We start from the raw sequence: 13937 nt of genomic DNA, 5'->3' as shown, positions 1-13937 counted from the left end.
TAAATGTGCGTACCGACTCCAATCTGTAGTCTTCATGCTGATGCTGTTGATGGAGGCTTCTTATGGATGCCGGTAACTGGTCCCAGTGCGCGTGCGAATGTATAACTGTACCTTGGGTCTGTATAATTTCTTTGCGCTAAATTGTCTTTAGATCACAGAGTGTAACCTACTGTTTTTATGTTGAATATTACACTTTGTGCGTTGGAAACACATTTCAATGTCTGAAGGTTTTTATTTTACTGTATGACTGCGTACGCAAATAGCGTCAACTTAGAAGGTATAGGCAGGAGAGTATAAATGTTTAGAAGGTATAGGCAGGATTGTTCAGAGGTTTAAAGTTAGTATCATTAGTCCTTATACAGTACTCCCAGTAGTGCCCCATATACAGTGCCCCCCTATGTAGTGCCCTCAGTAGTGGGTTCCCCTATGGGAATTGGTATGAAATACCTCCCGACAATGCTGGAAATCCCGATCGTGGATAGGTAAGTATTGTCTAACCTAACCCCCCTAACCCTAACCCTCCTTAGGGGTGCCTAACCCTAACCTCCCCCCCAAGTGCCTAACCCTAATCCCCCCTCTAAGTGCCTAACCCTAACCACCCCCTTCCCCGCTGCCTAAACCTAAGTCCCCCGGGGGGTGCCTAACCCTAAGACCCCCCCCGGGGTGCCTAACCCTAAACCTCCTTCTCCCTAGCCTAACCCTCCCGGGGGGGTGCCTAACCCTAAGTCCCCCCCGGGAGCCCTAAACCTAACCCTCCCCCCTGCGGCTGTCCGCTCGCCCCCGCGGCTGTCATCTCTATGATCGGGATGCCGGGCGCCGGTCTCCCGGCGTCGGGGAAATGCCGGGCGTCTACATCTAGACACCCGGCATTTCACCCTTGCCGGGATATGACAGTCGGGAAGCCGGCTGCCGGTATTTAGGAAGTCGGCTTCCCGATTGCATACCCCCCTATGCAGTGCCCCCAGTAGTGCCCCTTATACAGTGCCCCCAGTAGTGCCCCTTATACAGTGCCCCCAGTAGTTGTCTCCTTATACAGTGCCCCCAGTAGTGGTCCCCCTATGCAGTGCCCCCAGTAGTGGTCCCCTTATGCAGTGCCCCTTACATATATAACACGACACACACAGATCACTTACCTGAATCCCCATTCCTGCACTCGCCACCATCCGCTCCTCTATCCTCCCACTCGGCACTATGGGAGAGACGTCATGACGTCTCTCCCTTCACCCACTTCGGGAGCCAGAAGGCGGAGCTCATGAGTGAGCTCCAGCCCAACTCCCTCCGTGAATGCCGCAGCCAATGAGAGTCTGTCTGACTCTCATTGGCTGCAAAAACAAACACACAGAACACTGTGTTTGTGACTGTGTAGTGCACACCACTGATCGGCAGGCAGGGGGGTTTCTGGGTACTCAGAAACCCCCCCTGCGTGCATATGGTAGACATGCATATTTTTTACCCATAAGTGGCCATCATACTATACCCAGCAATGCCCAAAACATTATTCCAAGCCAAGGACAGAATCTAATAACCTGCATTGTCTAACACTAGCTGGTATACCCGGCGTTGCCCGGGTTGCATGTCTAGCAGCATGAGCAGATTGGTGAGCTGGCCTTGCATTCAATTATACTCTGAAGTGGCTGCTTGTCTCTCTGGTTGAGCTGTCAAGCGTCCTTGTACTTCCTCTGAGATCTCCTCACGTCTTGCCTCTCTTTTGCTTATAGCAGTTGAGGAGTAGCGACCCAGACTGGATTGGTTTTTTGGTGGCATGGCTATTCTGAATTTGTTTGTACTTTAACAGTCCTGAAAAGGACCACACGTTTGAAGGCTGAGATGGGAAAAGAACTAAACTTAGTTTGAATGTAGTATAATACTAAAGGGGAAAGCTTGGCGAGGGACACAGTCATTCACACCTGGACAACAATACAATTTAGGAGTAAATGACAGTGCAAGCAGGCGTATTCTCTGACTTGGAATGGGGTATATAAGGAGCAGAGTGACTAACAGGACAGAAATCAATATAGCTTACGAAATCACTGTGGTTTCAGAAATCAGTGCAGAACAGAAATCAGTGCAGAACACAAATCATTGCCAAGCAGAAATCTCTGCAGACCAACATTGGAAACCATGGCATATAAAACTGTGCTTGGAGGAAATTAGTAACTGTCAGTGCAGTTGCAGTGTGACAGTTGATCCTCCGACTCACTGCTCTTACGTTGGAGCACTGCCTCTCCCCAACTGGTACATATCATCCGATGCCTTCAGATCACTGCAGTTTTAAGGTGCCCACAGACATACCGATGTGCTTATGATCCGATTTCTTGTCCAATTTTCTCATGAACTTTCACGGGAGCTCCCTTGCCGTCGTGATCACGATTTTGGAAAAAAGACACCCAATCTGTTTTATGATCTCACGATCTATCGGATCGTGCTCATCGTGAGTTTGGCCACAACAAATCGTGAGTTAAAAAAAAAAAACAGGCTTTGATGGATTTGGTGGCAAATTTAAATAGCCATAACAATGGGATGGGCTATCTAGGGAGTATAAAAAGCAGGCACCCTTTAAAATGTGTGTACATTCTGCTCTGCTACTAGATGAAGCTAGGTGTATTCCTGCTGAATCCTGTACATTGCTACTGTGCTCTTTGTATTTGGCTTGCCTTTTACAAAGTTTATTCTACCTGCAAGTGTGTGCTACCTACCTGCATTCTATCCTGTTCCTGAATTCTGTACTGATGCATCCCTATCGATATAGAGTGTTGGTCGCTGAAGCCGGTGTCCGGGAAATTAGGAAGAGGGCCCAGCGGAGAAGGACGAGAGCATGCTGGACCAAGGAGTGGCTTCTAAAAAGGGATACCCACTCTCACATGTCCCTACTGATGGAGATCAAGGAGAACAACCCGGATGACTATCGTAACTACCTGCGCATGGATGACGCCACTTTCCAGGAATTGCTGCATCTGGTGACCCCCCACATCCAGAGACAGGACACAAGGTGGCAGAGGGCAATCCCTGCTGAAGAGAGACTGGTGGCTACCCTGAGGTACCTGGCTACAGAAAGGTCATTTGAAGACCTGAAGTTTGGAACACTCATCTCACCTCAATCCTTGGGTGTCATCATTCCGGAGACCTGCAAAGCCATCGTTAAAGTGCTACAGTACCAGTATTGCAAGGTAAGTAAAAAAAACACACCACACATTGGTTTCTTGTGTAAAGAAAAAAATTTTCTTTATTTTTTACTCAACATAAAGGAAAAAATAGCCTTCTTTTAGTATAATGTGCAGGCAACTGAAAGTGTGCACTAAATTGTGTGCAATATCCTTTTTTTATAACAATTTTACAAAAGAACATTATCACCAAATTTTATGAATCCCAATAGGTAGCCGGCTGTATGTGATAGGGTGGGTCAGACGCCAGTTTGAACAGGTCAATACACACATGGCACAAGTATACATTGTGGCCCCGGCTTCCAGCAATGTCAACTTGTGCCATGTGCGTAGTGACCTTGTCCAAATGGCGTCATCACCACCCTATCCCATGCAGCAAGCACCTATTAGAATTCATAAAATTTGGTGATATTAAAAGCAAGAAAAAATTTACATCTCTGTATATTGGGGTGACTCATCCGCTGCATCCAGCAGAGCATTATACAAGGTCGTGCTGGTGCTTGGGGTGCTTGGTGGGGGAGTAATATCTAACTGGGCAGGGAGGGAGGTGGACATACCTATTTGGGGCAGGAGAAAATAGCATTGGGTCTGCTATGTATGTAGAATTGGAGATATTTTTTGCTCATACAGTGACTCAACAGGTCGTAGTTTAACCTTAGAAAATTTCTTTGGATATCTGTATCCATATTTCTCAATGTGCTGTTCACATGAGCTGTGAAATCATCTATTGCATCAGGGGGTTTCTGCAGCAGACGTTCTGCATTTTGGAAAAATTGTCCTCACATTCAGTAAGGTTCTCCTTTCTCCCCTGTTTTTTTTTCTTTTTTTGCGGTTGTTGTGAAGAAGATGAGGGTCCAGGTAGAAGTGGAGTTTCCACTTGTGTGGTATTCTCCGGCTCACTGTCACCAACGAGCAGACTGAGGTCTGGTGTGGATGCTAAATCAGGGTCTTGGGTGGGAAAAAAATAAATAAATATTATAGTCATGTTTTAACCCCTTTTTTTACTATTTTTACAGTTTCCTAACACCGTGGAGGAGTGGACCAGCATCACGTAAGATTTTGAACAACGTTGGAATTTCCCTAACTGCGGAGGAGCCATCGTGAGAAACACATCCGCATCAACCCATCTGCCAACACCGGATCATATTACTACAACTACAAAGGATTCTTCAGCATCGTTCTCATGGCAGTGGTGAATGCCAACTACGAATTTCTGTTTGTGGATGTCGGCAAGAATGGCCGTGCTTCGGATGGTGGGTCCTTCAAAAAGACGGCTTTCTACCAGAGACTCACCAACAAAACCCTCAACTTGCCCTCACTGGACCAGACAAAGCACGGCCTAAATTACGTTTTCGTCGCATACAAGGCTTTTGCATTACATGAACATGTGATGAAGCCATTTGCACAGAGGGGCCTGACCAGAGAGAAGAGGATCTGCAACTACCGTCTATCTCGGGCACGGCGAATTGTGGAAAATGCATTTGGAATATTGAGCAACCGCTTCCGCATTTTCCACACCACCATCAATCTACGTGTGGAGAAGATAGACTGCGTCTTGATGTCATGCTGTGTGCAGTCCCAGCTAGACCAGAAGATGAAGGACCACTGGAAGACATTGAACATTTGACATCTGTGTCTGCACCACCAGTTACAACAACATCCACCGCACATGACAAAGAAGTGAGGGAGGAGTACATGACCTATTTTAATGGACCAGGTGCTGAACCATGGCAGGAGGACTGTCTGTGAGCGACTGACTAAATTGGACATTTGGGATTTAACAACAAAAACATTAAGGATTTTGGTTTAAACTGTGTCACTACTTACCAAGACTTCTGCAACCTCCTCTTCTCCCTCACGCTCAGCCATCAAGACGATAGATTCCCTTTGAGGCTCTTGATCATTGATGAATGACATTATATGGTAGTACCACAGCGCAGGAATATATATTTCATATGTGCCCGCTCCTGATTTTTTGGAGTCATCCACCTTCTTTTTTTCTTTGATGTACAATGTCCAGAGATTTTGAATCTTTTGCCGTACAGTTTTCAGGTCTGCATCAGTGATGTACTTTTTCGTATTCTCCAAAAGTACCTCTAGTGCGGCCAACTTGTGCGACTTGTTGTGGTACTTCCGAGAACTGATCTTCCACAGACACTCTTTCGAGTGCAGGATTTCAATGAATCCTGTAACTAATTCACGTTCACTATCCATGGACATTATCTATGAAGAGGAAAAAAAAAGGACATTTAAATATTTGTGTATATAGTTTTGTTAAATTTAATGATGTTATAGTTAACATTTTTAATGTTTTAATATTTTCTTTTTTACAGGTCTTTAAAATTGTTATGTTGTTATAGTTAACATTTTTTATGTTTTAATATTTTCTTTTTTACAGGTTTTAAAAATTGAATGTTGTTATAGTTAACATTTGTAATGTTTTAATATTTTCTTTTTTAGAGGTTTTTAAAGGTTTGTTATGGTATTCTAATCGTGTTTTCTTTTACAGGAATGTCATGTGTTCATTGCTTGGTAGTATAATGTTTTTCTTTGTTTGACAGCATGGGTCTTCCACCTTTGGGCCTGTCGCTGTTGTAGAACTACAGATCCCAGGATGCCCTAAAAATAGTTTCGCTGTTATTTCTCAGGGGTGGGTGGCAGGTCATCCTGGGTTTTGTAGTTCCACAACAGCTGGAGACCGAAAGGTAGAAGAACCCCAGCTTTAAATAATATGTGTTTTTAAATGTAATGTATGGTGATTATTTTGTAAAATACGTGTTTATTTATAATTTTTTTGTTATATTGCTTAAAATGTATTTTTATTTTATCTGTATTGAATTGATTTTTAAACATGTTTATTATTAATATAATATGTTATTTCAATATGAATAATCTTCCTGGAATGTATTTGTTTATCTTGATTAAACATTTTTGTCTATTAATTTAATAAAAAATTGATTGGTTTTCTAATTAATTATTAGGTGGCCCCATGACGTGGTAAGGTAAGGGGGCACACATTGGCTGGCAGTGGGAGCTTAAATGCATGACCCAGCCACCGCCTGCCTCAATACAGCGGGCGGTGGTTGGGTCATGCATTTATTACCTGGGGGCACACATTGGTGGGCAGTGGGAGCTTAAATGCATGACCCAGCAACCGCCCACCTCAATATGGCAGGCGGTGGCTGGGTCATGCATTTATTACCTGGGGGCACACATTGGTGGGCAGTGGGAGCTTAAATGCATGACCCAGCCACCGCCTGCCTCAATACGGTGGGCGGTGGCTGGGTCATGCATTTATTACCTGGGGGCACACATTGGTGGGCAGTGGGAGCTTAATGCATGACCCAGCCACCACCCGCCAATATGGCAGACGGTGGCTGGGTCATGCTTTTATTACCTGGGGGCACACATTGGTGGGCAGTGGGAGCTTAATGCAAGACCCAGCCATCGCCCGCCTCAATACGGCGGGCAGTGGCTGGGTCATGCATTTTTTACCTGGGGGCACACATTGGTGGGCAGTGGGGGAACACATATTGGTGGTCAGTGTGGTTGCATTTAAACTGTACAAACACTCACCAAACTTCCAACAAAACAAGACTTCCAGTGTGCAGGCTCCCAAAGTGCGTCTATCATCCTCCATACACGATGCTGCACAAGATGGCGATGGGGCGTGCACAGAAAGCTGTCAATCAAATTACGCATTGTGCGATGAGTCGTACGATTCGTCGTGAGGGAAAAAACACCTCACGATCGGCTTCCATCATGTTCCAGGTTGGCTAATCTGCCCTACAGCATGGCAGATCAGAGGATGCGAGGAACGACGAGCAGGGACGCGCATTGGCATCGTGATCGTGAGTATTAACTCACGATTTGTACTTTTATTACCCGAGTTGTCGTCACGCTTCGTCGAAATCGGCCAAATTGGATGAAAAGTCGGAGAGAGGTGGGGACAAGAGAGAGAGTTGAGGGCAAAAGAGAGAGATAAAGAGAGGTGATGGCAGAGAGAGAGAGACGTGAGGACAAAAGAGAGAGATGGGGGCAAGAGAGAGAAAGAGGAGATGGCAAAGAGAAAGAGAGAGAGGTGAGGACAAGAGAGAGAGTGAGCCAGGGTAACTACTAGTACTATTATTCTGACTGTTCCTGCGTTGTTCCCTGTGGTACAGGCACTGACCTACAGGGGGGGGATGGGATCAGCCGCAGATACAGTATATTATATACCCCCTGCAGGTGGACTGGCACACAGATCTCCATTCCCCAGCTGATAGCGGGCTCTTCCAGGCTGCTCCTGTCTCCCTGTAGTGGCAGCGCTGATGCTGCAGCTGCTGCTCTCTCAGTTTAGAAAACTCCCAGGCTGGTCACTCAGTCAGAGCCCGTCCCCACCTCTCTGTGACATTCTGTCTAACCATGCACCGCTGCAGCCAACAGGAATAGTCACAGAGGTAGAGGTGCACAGTAGCCCCCTCCCCCCCGACACTGAAGGCTCCGCCCCTCCAGTCAAGTGTTTAAGAGTGAGTGAGAGAACCAGGGTTTATAAAAAAAAGAAAACGAACATACTACCCATTGTTGGGGGGCCCCTACTTTGCAACCGTGTTGTGTAAAAGGGATAGCCTTGCTGACACTGACAGCGACATAGGCCCCGTCGTCCCGTGGTAGGGGGAGGGGCTTAGAGTCACTGGGGCCCACTGGGGAATACCCCGACTCCCCGGCAGGTCAGTCCGAGCCTGTACCCACCAGAGCAGAGCACATTACACCTTGATAGACACAGCATGTTATACCTACCATTGCCAGATATACTGTAGGTTGTTTAAGGTTTTCCCCCCATGGAAATCTGGTACCTCCAAGCGATGACCCCAGAATCCTGCAGCCTTCCCCTCCAGGTGGGCAGGGAACTGAGGGGGAAGTGCACCAGGACCAGATAGCGGCCGACATATTGCAGCCTGCACTCTCCTCCTGCTGCTGAGTATCTGCTGCTTGCATCTTCCTCTGGGTCCTGTGGCTGCACCGGTGGGTTTTGGATGCAACACGGCTCACCATCCTGCCTCTCACTCCGCTACCTGACTGCTTCCCAGCTCCAGTACTTCACCTGCCTGGACATCGGTGAGCCAGTTATCCCCACACCCACTGCTCAGGGACGAGTGCGGCATCTGTTGTAAAGGCTGTCAAACTTCATGGTGAGATACAATTGGACCAGCAGCTTCTCCCAATGTGGCTGCAGCAGGCTATTTTATTTTACAGTACTTTTTTTTAAACTCTTCCCCCCCCCATCTGCCCCCACTGCTATAACCTGGTCCCTACTTCCCACAAACTTTCATATTGCTGAACTCATCTTTATGCTGCCCACTCTGTGTTGTATAAATAGTTTAACATTCTGCTTGCACAACATGTCATTTACAACATTAATCTAGAATTATAATTTCGTTCTGTTTAAACTCTGTTATGTTTTCGCTTGTCCTACTGTCACACTTTTTTCTTTCTCTATATTTCCTCACTGCATGTTACACTTCTGGGAATTGCTCATCCTGCCCAATGTAACCTCTGTAGTGCACCCTATAAGGGCAGGATGAACAGACCCATTGAATTGTTTATGCAGTGGGTATCCGCTTAATGTACTGTTACTTTTATCCTTGTGTTTCCTATTTCCATGAATTGCTTATTCGCACATTGTGGACCTCATTCAGAGTCGGTCGATGTGGCCACACGGTCATACGGGAAAAGGGGCCGGATATGTAAATGATTCCCTCGCAAGTTGCGTCCCTAAGTTCGGATCAGCTGCTGGCCGACCAAGGGGAGGAAGCGGCCGGAATTCAAAAAAATACGCCCCCTTCTCGTACGCATTACACATCATCTCCGGGCATATAAGGATTAATCGAGACCATCGAGAACCATCGGAACTGGTCGTAGAGCTTAAGGTTGACCATACCCTCTCTTAAGCTCTACGATCATGTCAGTGTAAAAACCTCCCATGTCACATGTGCCATGACGCTACTTTGTTAATTATGCACTCCCATAAACCGTATGCACTCCCATAAAACGCCGTTTGCATAATTAGGCACGCCTAAGTCCAGGATCTCCACTCCCCCGTTTTCAAGCACCTTCCCCTGTTACCACCCACAAACGCCTCAATCTGTCACTCAAACTACCGACCTGGCTGTGCTCAAGGAGAGAGAAATTTCTGATCGTAGCGGCTAGTTTGCACACGCGCATTGCGAACTTTACACATGCGCAGTATAGTGAACATCGGTGGTGTACGACCATGCGGCCGCTTCGACCGACTCTGAATGAGGTCCAGTATCCAATGTAGTGCACCCATCATGGCTGCCTCACCCGGTACTCTGTGTAGAATAAAAAATGCATGTTTCTGATGAACCTGCAAGGATTCCTGCCTAGTAGTTTATTTCTACCATTATGTGTCATCAGTTGTGAGATGTCTGAGATTTGGAATTGGTCAGAGCAGGAGTGGGAGCCTGAAGAAGAGACTTGGGAGGCGTGGATGATGCTGGATGGCTTGAGCCAGGACTTCCTCATGTATTAATTTGAGGAAGAAGATGAACTGTAGAGGATGATGGGCCCAAAGGCAAGGACAGTAATGTAATGTCTTTATTAAAGAGCAGGTTGGAACGAGAACTGGAGATGCTGATATCGGACTGGGATCGATGATGTGGAATTGATGATGAGCAGAAGAGAATATAACTGGAGTTGATGATACTGGATAAGATGAGAAGAATTGGGATTGGGACCAATGATGCTGAATAGATAAGTAATGCCGCTTTTAGACCGGGGATGCTGAATTGAAGAGCAGAGTTGGTTTGAGAGCAATGTTGATGAATTGAAGAACTGGATTGGGTTGATACAGGTTGAGTCTCCCATATCCAAATATTCCGAAATACGGAATATTCCGAAATACGGAATTATTTTGGCATGACTGAGATAATGAAACATTTGATTTTTGAGGGTTCAATGTACACAAACTTTGTCTAAAGCACAAATTATTAAAAATATTGTATAAAATTACCTTCAGGCTGTGTGTACAAGGTGTATATGAAACATAAATGAATTTCATTTCTGTACACAAACTTTGCTTGAGCCACAAAATTATTGAAAATATTGTATAAAATGACCTGCAGGCTGTGTGTATAAGGTGTATATAACACATAAATGCATTGTGTGTGTATATTTGGGTCCTATTCCCAAGATATTTCATTATGGTATGCAAATGTTCCAAAATACGGAATATTCCGTTATCCAAAATACCCCTGGTCCCAAGCATTTTGGATATGGGAGACTCAACCTGTACTGATGTTGATGAATTGAAGAACTGGATCGGTTTGAGACCGATGTTGATGAACTGAAGATCTGGACTGGTTTGAGACCGATGTTGATGAATTGTAGAACTGGATTGGTTTGAGACCAATGTTGATAAATTGAAGAACTGGATTGGTTTGAAACCGATATTGATGAATTGAAGAACTGGATTAGTTTGAGACCGTTGTTGATAAATTGAAGATCTGGATCGGTTTAAGACCGCTGTTGATGAATTTTAGAACTGGATCGGTTTGAGACCAATGTTGATGAATTGAAGAACTGGATCGTTTGAGACCCATGTTTGAGTATATTGGATGGGACCGATGTTTTGGAGGTATCGGATGGGACCGATGATTGGAGATATCGGATGGGACAGATGATTGGAGATATCTAATGGGACCGATGATTGGCTGTATCAGCTGAAACCTATGGAGGCACATATGAACAAGTTTTGCAGGATGGAATAGGAGACTTTGGCCCTGATTCAGAGCCACTCGCTAGCGGCAGTACGCTCGTTCCGAGCGATGTTCGCACATCTGCGCATGCGTACGGATCGCTATACGCATGCGCGAACCAGTCAGTACGGCTGAAATTCATGTGCTCGCAATATAGTGAATGCCTGCTATTTTGAGTGACAGAATGAGGCGTATGTGGGTGGTAACAGGGGAAGGTGCTTGAAAACGGGGAGTGGAGATCCGAACGTAGGCATGCTTAAAGGTCAAAACGGGCGTTTTATGGGTGTGCATAATTTATACAGCAGCGTCATTGACCACGTCACTGGGTTATTTTATAGCCAGAACTGTTCGCAAAATAGCGGTTGAAAAAACCAACCACAAGAATAGCGAGCAGTTCATACGCTGGTCGATGTACTCGATTAATCTAATAAATAGCGGACATGACGTATGGTGCGAGCGGCCAGGGGGCGTTTTTAACAAATAAACGAGCGTATGTTTTGCTCGCTCATTCAGACATAGAGGTGTGAACAGACTGCAATTTGCGAACGGATCATTTGAATAGCCACCCCTTGTTTTTGAACGAACGACCGCAAATAGCAAATGGCTCTGAATCAGGCCCTTTATTACCAGACTTGGAATGTAATGGACTGGGACCGTTCAGATACAGAGGACCTCATTCAGAGTTGGTCGTTACGGCCGCACGGTCGTACGCCAATGATGTTCACTAGACTGCGCATGCGTAAAATTCGCAATGCGCGTGCGCAAACTAGCTATTACGATCAGAAATTGCTCTCTCCTTCAACTTGGCCAGGTCGTTAGTTTGAGTGACAGGATGAGGCGTTTGTGGGTGGTAACAGGGGAAGGTGCTTGTGAACGGGGGAGTGGAGATCCAAACGCAGGCGTGCCTGACTATGCAAATGGCGTTTTATGGGAGTGCATAATTAACTAAGTAGTGTCATGGCACATGTGACATGGGAGGTTTTCACAGTGACTTTATCGTAGTGCTTAAGAGAGGGTATGGTCAACCTTAAGGTCTACGAACAGCTCCGATGGTTCCCGATGGTCTCGATTAATCCTTATATGCCCGGAGATGACGTGTAATGGGAACGAGAAGGGGGCGTATTTTTAGTCTTACGGCCGCATCCTCCCCTCGCTCCTCCAGCTTACGATCCCATCTTAACGACGCAACTTGCGAGCGCTTTATTTGCATATCCGGCCCCTTTTACCTTACGACCGTGTGGCCGCAACGACCGACTCTGAATGAGGTCCAGAGTACCTGGGTGCTCAGCACAGAGCTGTAACTTCAACAAAACAGTACAGTGATTTACGAGGGAATTCAGGTGTGCAGCTTGTATACCATCATGCTAAGGAGACACGAAGTGAGCAAGGGACTGCGGAGAGCCAACTCCACGCTCAGTAGCAGGACACTGAGCGGACTGGGCAGGAGCAGCACAGACAGACTTCAGTACCAGCCAGGAGCAATGTGCAATGTGAGAGGACCTCTGTATTATCTGGGAGTGATGCACAGCGCGAGCGGACCTCAGCGCTAGCCTGGACAGACACCAGAGAGGTAAGAAGATGGTTTTAGGGTCAGCTGCAGGCATTGCATATTCTGCAGAATAATCCTATGTAGTGTGCCTAAAATGGCTGCCTCACCTGGATCCTTCATGGGCAGGATGAAAACTCCTGCAAATGATTACCCTAAATGTTTTTTATGTTAAATTATGATCTTAATCTCTATACTGTTTTTGAAAATGTAAACCTCTGTATCATGTTATTTCTACCTGTTAAGCACCTTGAGTCCTATTGGAGAAAGAAAGCTATATAAATAAAATGTATTATTATTAATAATACTTACTTTGGTAAAATACAGACAACCAATATACTGTAAGGTTGACAGAGTGGAGAAGAACGCTTAACTGGGAAGATCAGTCTGGCTGCTACAGTTAAAATAGATTGTAGGGGTGAAAGTCTCCTTAAGGCAAGACCAGTAAGGAGCAGTGGCGGATCTTACCTAGGGGCTGCGAGGCAGCAGGCCCCCCCCCAGTAAAATCTGCCACTTCAGTGAGCCAGTGCAGTTGGTGGCTGCACTGGCTTCACTGTGACTGGAGGTGGCTTCCCATTGGAAGCACCACCTGCCAGTCATACTGAAGACAAGCAGCCAAGGGGAGGTGTCTCCGCCCCCTGGAGCTTCCAGTCCGGGCTGCGATCAGCAGAGAGCGGCTTCCAGTGGAAGCCGCTGCTCTGTCTTTCGGGCAGCCTGACAGGGCTTTTTAGGGCTGCAAACAATGCAGCCCCGAGAAGCTGGTGTTAAGCGTGCGCCACTCATGCGCATGCGCCGGCCCCTACGCCTGCCAGATTAATTGAGCAGGCGCCGGGACCCAAGCCAGCAGAGCGGCAGGAGCTGCTGCTGTTAAGCAGACATTACAATAATCAATCTGGGAGATAATGAGTGCATGTAATGTTTTTGTAGTGTCTTGCATAAGATATGGGTGTATTCTGGCTATGTTTCTGAGATGTACAGTACAATGTAACATTTGGATACAGATTAAAAGTGGGGAGCATTGGAAAGTTCTAAATGAACTAGGCAGCAAGTTTTTCATTGTTGTGTTGTCAACAGAAATAGAGCCGGCAAGTCAGCAGCTATTATTGGCTGGAGGGAATATTATCTGGCAAGGACAGGTACATTTGGGTATCATCCATTTACAGATTATACTGAAATCCAAAATAGCTTATTAGAGATGTGTTATAGATAGAGATAAGCGAATGACCTAGGACTGAGCCTTGTAGTATTTCAAATGACAGAGGAAGTGGAGAGTATTATATGTGTATCCAGAGAAACAAACATTGAAACAGTGATTTGATATATAATGTAGAACCAGAATAGGACAATTTCCTGAAAACATAGGGAATGTGGCATTTTATGAGACAAGAGTGGTCAACAGTGTCAAATGCAGAAGAAAGACCCAGGGGAATTATAAGTGAGTAAAGGCCATTAGATGTAACATTCATCTAATCA

The sequence above is a fragment of the Taudactylus pleione genome, unplaced genomic scaffold (assembly GCF_031769625.1).
Source record: "Taudactylus pleione unplaced genomic scaffold, aTauple2 ptg000005l, whole genome shotgun sequence".
NCBI lineage: Eukaryota > Metazoa > Chordata > Amphibia > Anura > Myobatrachidae > Taudactylus > Taudactylus pleione.
Note: the sequence above shows the minus strand (reverse complement) of the source record.